The following is an 11214-nucleotide window of genomic DNA, read 5'->3' as shown; positions in this document are numbered from 1 at the left end:
GTCTTTTTTTTCGAATCATTGTGATTTTTTCTTCAATAGTACCGTATTATATTTTGCGATCTATTGTGTTTTGTATCATTCCAAAATTTAAAACTTTCTAGCATAACTTTAGCCATGTATTAATTACAAACTACATGACTTCTTTAAAACAAATTCATTACTTCAAAACTTTTTGTGTATACAAATAAAAAACAAAAAACTAATACCTATTGGCCCATGTCGTTATTGTACATGAACCATATATATTTTTTGTGTAATCCTATAAATATGATTAACTGAATTCAAATTCTCTCATGTAATTCATAGGACTACCCAAAATAATTGATTTAACACATTTAATTTTGCCAATCATGTTGTATAATGATGGGGATGGGAGCTTATGAATAAAAGATTAATTAGTTTTTTTTAATAATACAATTAAGTATCAATCTTATTGCATTCTTTTTAATTATTTAAAAGATTAATTAGTTTTTTCAATAATACAATTAAGTATAAATCTTATAGCATTCTTTTAATTATTTAGATTTAAATTAAGTAGCAATCAATTGCATGTATCTAATCTAATCTAATCTAATCTACCTATATAATAAAAGAAACCACTTTGAGGAACTTGTCATCATATTAGACCATTTCTTATAGATAATTATTATTTTAGTTTAATCTCTTCTAATTAATTATAGATAACTCTCCTAATAAATATTATTTATTATAATATTTTATATTATAGATAACCCTCCTACTAAATATTATTAGTTTACTATCTTATTGATAATTATTATTTAGTTTAATCTCCTCATTTATAATATTATTTATTTGAATTAATTATATTTAAACGTTTTGTTTAGTTTGGTATCAAATAGATTTTACGAAACTTAGAATAAAATTAACTAATATTATTTATCATTTATACATTTACGGAGTTTTAAATAAAGGGTTAAATTTATTGAGACTTCGTTAACAAATTTTGTAACAACAGAATAATCTATATTTATCACGAAAACCAAACTTTGTATTAAATATTTCTATTTTCACTATACAAAATTACATTTACTCGACCCATGCAATACATGAGGTTTTTTAAGATATAACTTTTTATTATTTGATATATAAAATTATATTTATTCAATTCGTAAAATACACGGGGTTTTTAAGGATATATATTTTTTTATTTAGTACAGAAAATTACATTTATTCAAACCGTGTAATACGCAAATTTTTAAAGATGTAATTTTTTATTATTTGGTATATAAAATTACATTTATTCAACCCGTGTAATACACGTGGTTTTAAAGATATAACTTTTTTATTTGTTATATAAAATTGCATTTATTCAACCCGTACAATATGGTTCTTAACCTTTTATTATTTAATATATAAAATTATATTTATTCAACCCGTGCAACAAATGAGGTTTTTAAAGATATATTGTTTTATTATTTAGTATATAATTTTTTTTTGGTAAAGGGTTACCCCGGTGAATTTTATATATCAACCAACAAATAAAACAGAGTGTGCTAAGGCGTCGACATACACTACTAGACTTGGCATACCAAGACTAGGGAACAGAACCAAAAACAAAACCCGTCACCACGCACAAGTCAAACAACAAATAACAATCAAACAAACACAACCCCGACACAAAAGTAAAATAACAAAAGTATCCGCCCTAGCCCGGATCAATATCCATGTTCTTCAACGAGATCTGCCATCTATCCAAAATCTTCCTTTGCTTCTGATCTCTACCAATCTATTCAGTATATAAAATTTATTTATTCAACCCGTGTAATACACGGGGTTATAATCTAGTTAATATATAAACATTAAATTAATTAAATAAATTTGTCCCCGTAATCAGATATTTTTTTAAACCGTCTTTGTAAACATCTAGTATATAAACATTAAATGCTTATTCATTAAAACATTGTTTAAATTCTATTATATATAAACACCAAGTTAGAACTCCGCGTATTATACAGGCTGAATAAATATAACTTTATATACTAAATAATAAAAAAAATATATCTTTACAAACCCGTGCATTACACGTATTGAACATATACGTGTATTACATGGTTTGAATACATATATTGTAATCGTTTAACATACACAATCGCTAATATGTGTTTTTGAAAAAATGAACTTTGATGTACTATATACTTTTTATAACATTTTACTCTATTTTTATAGTTTATTATTAAGTTAGAAACTTGTGTATTACACAAGTTATAACATTTTATTTTGTTCTTTTATTTATTAATAGGTTAGAAACTTATGTGTTACACGTGATTAAATCAATAAATAAGAGATAAACGAATAAAATAAAATAATTATATAGCAATAATCATTGAAACTACTATTAATAAATAACCCGTTATACTAAATAATATATATTGATTCTACTATATGGCAAAACGATCCATTTATATTTATTATATGAATATGTTATATACCAAATTACCAACTAATATCTAATCGAATTTCATACGCATAAATAAAAAGATGCATGATCATTTATATGTTTCTTAGCTAAAAGAATACACAAAAGTGTGTAGGAATAATATATGTAAAAATAATTATCTTTAATTATAAATAAATAGGTATTTATAATTAAGTTGGAGATAATTAAGTAGGAGTAAGAGGCAAGAAAACATAAAAATAGATAGCTCAAATGAATGACACGTGTTCACCATAGGTTTACTTTATTATATAGTATAGATATAGATTAAATGCCGATTGGGCTAACTCATTTGGTAGAGGCTCTTGCCTTTTAATAGGAGGTCTTGGGTTCAATCCCAAACAAAGGTGATTTATTTGTAAATATAGGAATTTGGAAGAGTAACCAGAGTAACATTAGCCATTCAATATATATATAGGAAAAAGTGTAAAATACAATACGGCTTAACGTACATCACGTATAACAACGTGCGCGATTAATGTTTTTATCATGCGTGATTAATGTTTTCCAACATGCGTGATTTTGGTTTTATAGTTTATAACATGCGTGATTTTCAAATGAACGTGCGTAATTATCTGTCGTACGTGATGTACGTTAAGCCGTATTGTACATTAACTGGCCTCTGTCTCTCTCTCTCTCTCTCTCTCTCTCTCTCTCTCTCTTTATATATATATATATATGGTGGAGATACAATAGGAAGTTTATTTGGCTAGGAAGGATAGGAAGTGATCTTGACCATCCATTAAGTTAATCAAGGACTAAGATTAAATCAGGGAAATTGAAAAGAAGAAAAGAGGCGCGTGAGTTTGTTCAAGGGCATTCTAGTCAATCCAAGCCAATAGTTTCTCTCTCCTCCAATTCCCCCCATTTTCTAAACGTTAATAACTCTTTCATACGACATTATTTTTTTATAAAAATTGCACAAAAAAACGAGCGTTTTTTTATCTTTAAAATGAGTATACTATTGCTATATTTTAAAAAAAAAAATTAAAACCCAGTTGCGTAAAACGCAATAGAAAAACCACCAGTTACGTAAAACGCAATGAAAAAAAAACCTAAAAAATGACATTTTTTTTTAAAACGCAATGCACCAAAAACACAAAGAAATGACTTATTTGTAAAACGCAATGGCCAGAAAACACACAGAAATGTCTTATTTGTAAAACGCAATGGCCAGAAAACACATAAAAATGTGTTTTACCTAAAACGCAATGCACCAAAAACACAAAGAAATGACTTATTTGTAAAACGCAATGGCCAGAAAACACACAGAAATGTCTTATTTGTAAAACGCAATGGCCAGAAAACACATAAAAATGTGTTTTACCTAAAACGCAATGCACCAAAAACACAAAGAAATGACTTATTTGTAAAACGCAATGGCCAGAATACACTTAAAATGTCTGTTTTCTAAAACGCAATGGACTGAAAACACATAAAAAAGTGTTTTACCTAAAACGCAATGCACCAAAAACACAAAGAAATGTCTTATATGTAAAACGCAATGGCCAGAAAACACTTAAAAATGACTCATTCTAAAACGCAGTGGACTGAAAACACCTAAAAAATGTGTTTTACCTAAATGAGCCAATTTATGGAAAATTAATTTTTCTGATACGTTTTTAGTACAGCAATTTAATCGAAAAAAAATTTTTCTGGCCCTCAACCCTAGCCAGGGGCTCTGCCCCTTGGACCCCGCCAGGGGCTGCCGCCCCTGGGACCCCGCTACCGGGGGCTGCCGCCCCCGGACCCCCGCAAAGATCGTAAAACGCAATGACTAAATCAAAAACCCAGATCATGAAAATGAAATTAAAGAATTTCTTACATGGATCGAAGCCGATTTCTTCATCAATTGACAAAATTTGAATGATAGAAACACTTATCAACGCTCGAATCGAACAAATCGAGTGATTATCTCCAAAATCACCGGAAAAAACGAGATTTTTTTATGAAATTAAACTGGGTTTTCTTCAAAAAAAGCTGAAGGACACGTTGATCGGGTTCTGAATCATTGATTGGTGATGGAAATCGCACTATAATGTAGTGATTATTGAGATAGAAAGTGAAGAACTAGTTGAAGATGGTGGGTTTTGAAAATGGTGGGTTTTTGAATTTACTGGGTTTTGAAAAAGGAAGAAGAAGGAGTTGGATTGACTAAAATACCCTTTCTCTTTATTTTAAAATTTGCCACATGTCATAATCCTATGGCTTCCTATCCTTCCTAGCGAAAATTAACTTCCTATTTGATCTTTTCCCTATATATATATATATACATATATATATATAGGGGAAGGATAAATCGAAAACCCACTTGAGTTGAGAAAACTCAGAAAACCTTTGTAAAAAAACCATGTAAACTCAAGATACATTTCTAAAAAAAATAGGAAATGTAATATACATATATTTGAACATTTTAAAAAAAGAAACACAAAAAAATACCAAGTAGTTTTTTTTAAAAAAATGTTACAAAATTTCAGGTTACATAATATGTATGTCCAAAAAAAATGTAACATATAAATTTTCAACATTTTTTTTAAAAAAAAATAGTAAGCGTTTTTTTCATTTTTTTTCATAAATAGGTCCGTGTACATTTATATTACATTTCCTATTTTTTTTAGAAAAAAATAAAAATGTTACATAGGGTTTATTTGGGTTTTCTCAACTCACATGGGTTTTCGATTTATCTTTCCCCTATATATATATATATATATATTAGTCATTTACCCGCGCGATGCGGCGGGGGTGGCGATTTACAATATGATACTCGTTTACCGTTAGTTTATCAGTCGTCTCGTGATATATTGTATAGTACTTAAGTTAGTTTTCTTTATTCGTGATATGTTGCCACTCGTTTTTCTATTAGTTTATCGATTCTTTGGTAATATACTTTTGTTAATTTTTTTAGATGTTAGTTTATCAATCTTTCCATCCAATCAATCATATGTACATAATGCTTTAACCATAATTCATTAATCGATACAAATACGAAATGCAATATGCTGAACATTATAAATTTGCTAACAAAATTACAATGATAAACATTAGTCGATGAAAAAATAAACAATATAAATTTGCTAACAATAATTATAACATCATCTTGTCCGGTTCTACGTAGAAACGTATAGGACAAGAGACCAACGCTTTGGGTTGCTCGTCTACAAGATAATAATAACAAATAACATCATCCTGTCGGATTCTGCGTCGAAGAATCAAACAGCATTAAAACAGCACACATTCCGAGATGAATGGCTGAAAACAATCGATGATGCTGCGGCAACGACAACTTGCAATGCGATACTCGTTTAACAGGCAGCAGCGGTGATGGTTTTGGGGGGTGGGGGCACGTGTCAAAATTACACAAAACACCAAGTAAGGGTGTGCAATGTCTGTTCGTTATTGAGGGTTAACTATACTAAGTTTACTTAACCAGAACTGATGGTTAGATAATTAGCATGGGTGAGTTTAGTGTCGGTTTCAACTAAGTTTTCTTTTAGGGCTTTGTTTCCGATTGAAAATTCTAAAAAGGAATGGCTTTTAAGAAAGGGCTATATGTTGGCTTTTAGAAAAAAATAATAATAATAACTAAAGATGGTGACTTTGGCAAAGTTTACAATTATAAGCTAACGGGCTTAAAACAAAATTGGAACCAGCTCAGTAATTGTTTTATTCCACTACATGTCTCTTTATATAGCAATGTTCTCAAGGTTTTTTATGTAACCACCGTCCACCGATGTGGGATTTATTTTATAAGAAAGTAAGTGCTAGGAAGACTTTGCTTAAAAGTCCTAGTGGGATAATTAACTTTAACAATAAATTATTACAGTTTCTTCACAATAGACATTTAAATTTTAATTGGTTTTGCATTGTATTCAGTAATATTGGAGTTGGAACTTAGTTGTTTCTTCACATAATATAATAAGGTAAGTATGGTTGGTGCCCACATTTCTTGATCACAAAGACTTCACATGGATAAGAATTCAGATCAACATGTAAAATTTTGAGGATGACATTGACATCTCAACAACTGCTAGTTAAAATCAATAGACAAGCATTTCTCATGCGTGTGATTAACAGTGTTTTTAGGATGAACACACAAAAGCGCCTCCCCAAGTTCAATATTTAAAATGTAACTTTGTATCGCTACACAGGCTTACAACGATGCACAAGGTGCACTGTTCGAAAAAACCATCACTACCGTCATTTTGGAGTAAAATCTACAAATTCAAAGCTAATTATGACGCTTCTCCAGGGATATAACGAGCCCCCAATACTATGAAAACCACACCCAAGCTGCTACCGCCACCGGTCGTCACCACTGCCGCCTCCATTACGCTAAAGAGCCTGTAGTCCTGCACATAAGTTGACAAACTATATCTATTAGTTAATTATTTATCCTCGCTACTTAACTGAACATCAGTTCTTCGTTCTAAACAGCAAATGCTTGTTCACTGCAACAAATTCACCACTGCAGAAGAAAATTACTGGTCATATACAGCAAATACTCTTTACAATTGAATATCATTAAACCATAGAATCACTTGCTTCAAAACTCTACGACGGTAGATACTCGAAGTGTATGGCTCAAAGCACCCATTACAACAAATCCATTCCTTCTACCATGATTGCCAGCCTACATTTCAAAGACTAAAAGTTCCTAGTTATTGGCTGGTCAAAGTAACTACAAAAAACAGAAGTTTAGTAACTTTTTTTAAATACCTCAGCAGAGTGATCTGGATAGCAAGTTCAAATTAACAAATGGCTCGTTTTGTTGTCTGTTCTCCCAGCATTCATTAAATGTTGGTATTCTGTAGATTTTTGCACCAATCTCATTCAGTTTGTCATTGTCGATCACCACCAACTCCCAGCACTTCGCCTTCATTGGATGAAATCTATATAATGAAGGGCTCCATTCTTGAAATGAGTACCACCACCAGAACATGTACGCCCCGTATTTGACCAAATTTTGATGTCCTTTTACTGCACCAACCTTGACGTGCGGGCCATTATTTTACCAAATCTGAGAACAAAAACAAAGAAAAGTTTCCTTAGCAAAAAAGCACATACATCTTTAATAACTCACTTGTTCTCTACTTCTAGGCCACTAAATGGGTTTTATATAGCCAACAGGAAGAGAGACAATGCATGTAGGGGTCGGTCAAACTAACTTCATTTGTCCCATTTGGTTCATGAACTGTAGTTAAAAGAAATCCAAACATTAAAGTAAAACCCTAGATCTGCAAGTTTAGAACAAAGACAAACATCGGATTCGAGAACTGAAGCACGTGACCTAAACAAATCAAAAGGACGTTGCCGGACACAGTTTGTCGGACCTATCGCAACCACTATCTACAGCCGGGAACTCGTCTCAGTTACCACCAATCTTTGTAGTTAATTTGCAGACTTGATTCACTCTAAACTACAAATCATAGCCCCATATTTGCACATGGTGTCAGAATTTACAAAAAAAAAAAAAAAAAAAAAAAAAAAAAAAAAAAAAACTCAACTCTTTGATAGGTGCCTATCTTCTGCCTTTTCTCTTTTCTGAAAAAAGCTACAAGTATAAGAGATGTGTCTACCCAGGATATTGACATTGAAAAAAACCAAATTCACCCAGAAAAGTTGAAATACATCTCTCAAATGAATAAGGTAGAACTATTCTAAGTGTAAGTATTATGGCATATAAAACAAATAGGTAAGTAGGCTAATAGGTCACAAGGTAGCAAGCATGCAACCCTTCTAGTTTATCAAACTTTTCGTTTTATGTTATGTTAGAATAATAATTTACACCATTGTATTCGTTTTCCTTTAGTTGATCTCTAACAATGGAGTCGGAATAATCCTTTTTGTCGAATTTGGTGGCGAGAAGGAGGCTAGCGAGATGTTGTTCATCTCATTCACATTTTAAGAGCCTTAAATAGGCCTCAATTGAAGGACCTTCCAGTTCCTGTACATACAACAATCATCAGCCGAAAATTCAGACCTTAAAGCTGGTATCCCACTTACATGAATATAGGGTGAGCAAATATCGGGTCGGTCCGAAATTACCCGAAAACCAAACCCAAAAAGAACCGAAACCGAGCCCAATATACTACTTAGGGTCAGCTGTCGGTTCCCATTAATTTAGAATCTCGGTTTGGATGTGTGATTACAAAACGACTATGGTGACTTTAAAAAATTAGAATCAAAGCAATTAACTATATAACCATATGACTAAGCCCGGATTAATCTGGAACTTTTACACTTACCCTATGGCCTATACTCAATTTTCTTCAGTAACAGTTCTAAGAAGTCATTATTTGTTTTACCAAACACTTTAAAACTGATTAATGATTGATCCCAATAGAAATAAATAATACATATGATCTTTTAGATGTAATTTTTGGAATAATCTCGCTCAAAGGGTTCAAAAGTCACCTATTCCACAGGCCTGAACTACTCTGCATGTAGCTTCTTTACATCTCAGCATGAACAGTTGAACCTATATAGTTAGCCAGCACAAAGTTTCAACACAAAAAAGATTCCACAACCAACATAATACAAGGGCTAACATATTAATTAAATAGCAACCAACATAATACAAGGGCTAACACATCCAAACACCCCCTAGGCCCTAACACAATAATCTTTCTTTTGGCAAATAAACAGACATTGAGAAGAACGGCCATACCTCACTCCAGCTATAAGCTTGATCGACAGTGTGTAGGCCTGGGTTTGTTTGATTAGTTAGTTGCATTGCCTTTTATTTCTCTATTACAATGTCACTTTAAGGGAAAAACATTAAATTGGATTCTAGTCAGAATTTTCCTTCAGTTGTTTAATCCACATGCCACATATCAAACTCACCAGCAACAAACGGCAGATACATACAAATCAAAATAATTTCAGCACACCCTAAAATCTATCCGGATAAACCTACCTCTACAAAGCAAAAAAAGACCCGAAAACCTCCTTCTAACATCATCGAACCACAACAAAACAGTAACAACAACTTCTACAAATAAAAAAAAGAAAATTAAATCGATTCAGATCCAGATAAACCTTCTACCACAAAGCAGACTGTAGAAGCAGTCAGATGAAACGTGAAACGGTAGAAGCAGTCAGATCTGAACGCAAACCCATCAGATTTGAATGTAAAAGACTCAGATCTGAATGTAAAACTACTGAATGTAGCTAGAAAACTCAGATCTGCAAAGTATTGTCAGCTTCATCTTCCTCACTCCATCTTCATCTACACCAAACCAACCGAAAATGTCAAAAAATGACCTTGAGCTGACGAAAGCAAGAACCGGAACAGAAACAGGGAAGAAAAGAACCAACAAAGGAGAAGTACCTGGTTAACTTGTTCTGAGATTTGTGTATACGGTTTGAGTCCTCTTCCCTGTTTGCGAGAGAGAGAGAGAAGGAGAACGAAGGAAGATGAGGGTTGAAGATGGTGGTTGAACCCTAGATCAGCAAATGGAACGGTGCTCTTCTTCATTGATTTCAGGGTGAATACAGAAAGACATACATAAAGAGAAAATCTAGATCTAGGTTCTTGGGAATTTGAGAGAGGGAGAAATGGGTTTGAAATTTGAAAGCTAATTTTTATCCCGCCTGCTTGTGTTGAAAAGGTGTTAAAAGGACTTTCAACACATTTGTGCTTAAAATGCTTGTACAATGGCAATTGACCATTTCTGCCCTTCGAATATGCTTTTATATATAGTATAGATAGATGAGGATCATTTCAGAACTATATATAATTTCAGAACTTACAGAACTCATCTCCACCATTTAATTATGTGATCAATGGCTCAAATTAAAAATGGTTTTTTTAGTAATTAACTACAATTTTGAGGAGATTAAATAAATATGGTAAGGGTATTATAGGTATTTTATTTCATCCATATCCTAACTTTTCTCCATATATCTCTCATTCTATTATCTTGGTTCAACAAAAAGATTAATCTCGGAACATTTTCTACATCAAACCGCTGATGCAAAAACAGGTTTGTTAGTTGTGTTCAGGTTAGATTTTGTGATATCAATATGAAAGTCACAAGTCTAAAGCTTTTAATTGTATTATTTAATTGTTTGGGCGTAGGTGGTGGAAGATGATTGCTATTTCTCAATCCCCCTCTTTTTAAATATTATTTTTAGTTTTTTAGCACATAATTCATGAAATTAATTTTTTACCTTGATCCTGTAAAAATTTGTGCTTTAATTGTGCTTTGTAAATCGTAATTTCCTAACAAACTCATTAATTTGGGGTGTAATGATTCCCACAACCCCCTATATATATACTTGTGTAAGTTTGGACATGAAAGTATCCAAGCATCATTTTCTAAAACCATGAAATTCTTAGCCACATGGAGTTTTCTTCTTTATATTATGTTACATTTTTCTTCCTTGGTTAACAGTTTTTTGATACTTCTTCGGAAGTCAAAACTCCACCTTCGAGCAAATGGCTTGAACCATATAGAATCTACATTACAGATGTAGATGTTGATACTATAATTTATCAGTGTAATGCCCCTAATGCACCACCTGTACTTCAACCCAGAGATATGTTCACATGGAAATTCCGTAAGGATTTGTTCGGGGAAAATAGGTATGATTGTTTGTTCGGATGGCTTCAAAAAGACACTTAAACTGAAGAGCATGTCATTCAATGTTTTTGACAAAGATGTATACAAGATGTGTGGCCGGAATTTGTTTAACATGAATAGATGTTATTGGCAGATTTCTCAGGATGGGGCCTTTTTTTCTAAACGCAATGGAAC

The sequence above is a fragment of the Helianthus annuus genome, chromosome 11 (assembly GCF_002127325.2).
Source record: "Helianthus annuus cultivar XRQ/B chromosome 11, HanXRQr2.0-SUNRISE, whole genome shotgun sequence".
Classification (NCBI taxonomy): Eukaryota; Viridiplantae; Streptophyta; class Magnoliopsida; order Asterales; family Asteraceae; genus Helianthus; species Helianthus annuus.
This window is presented reverse-complemented; position numbering follows the sequence as displayed.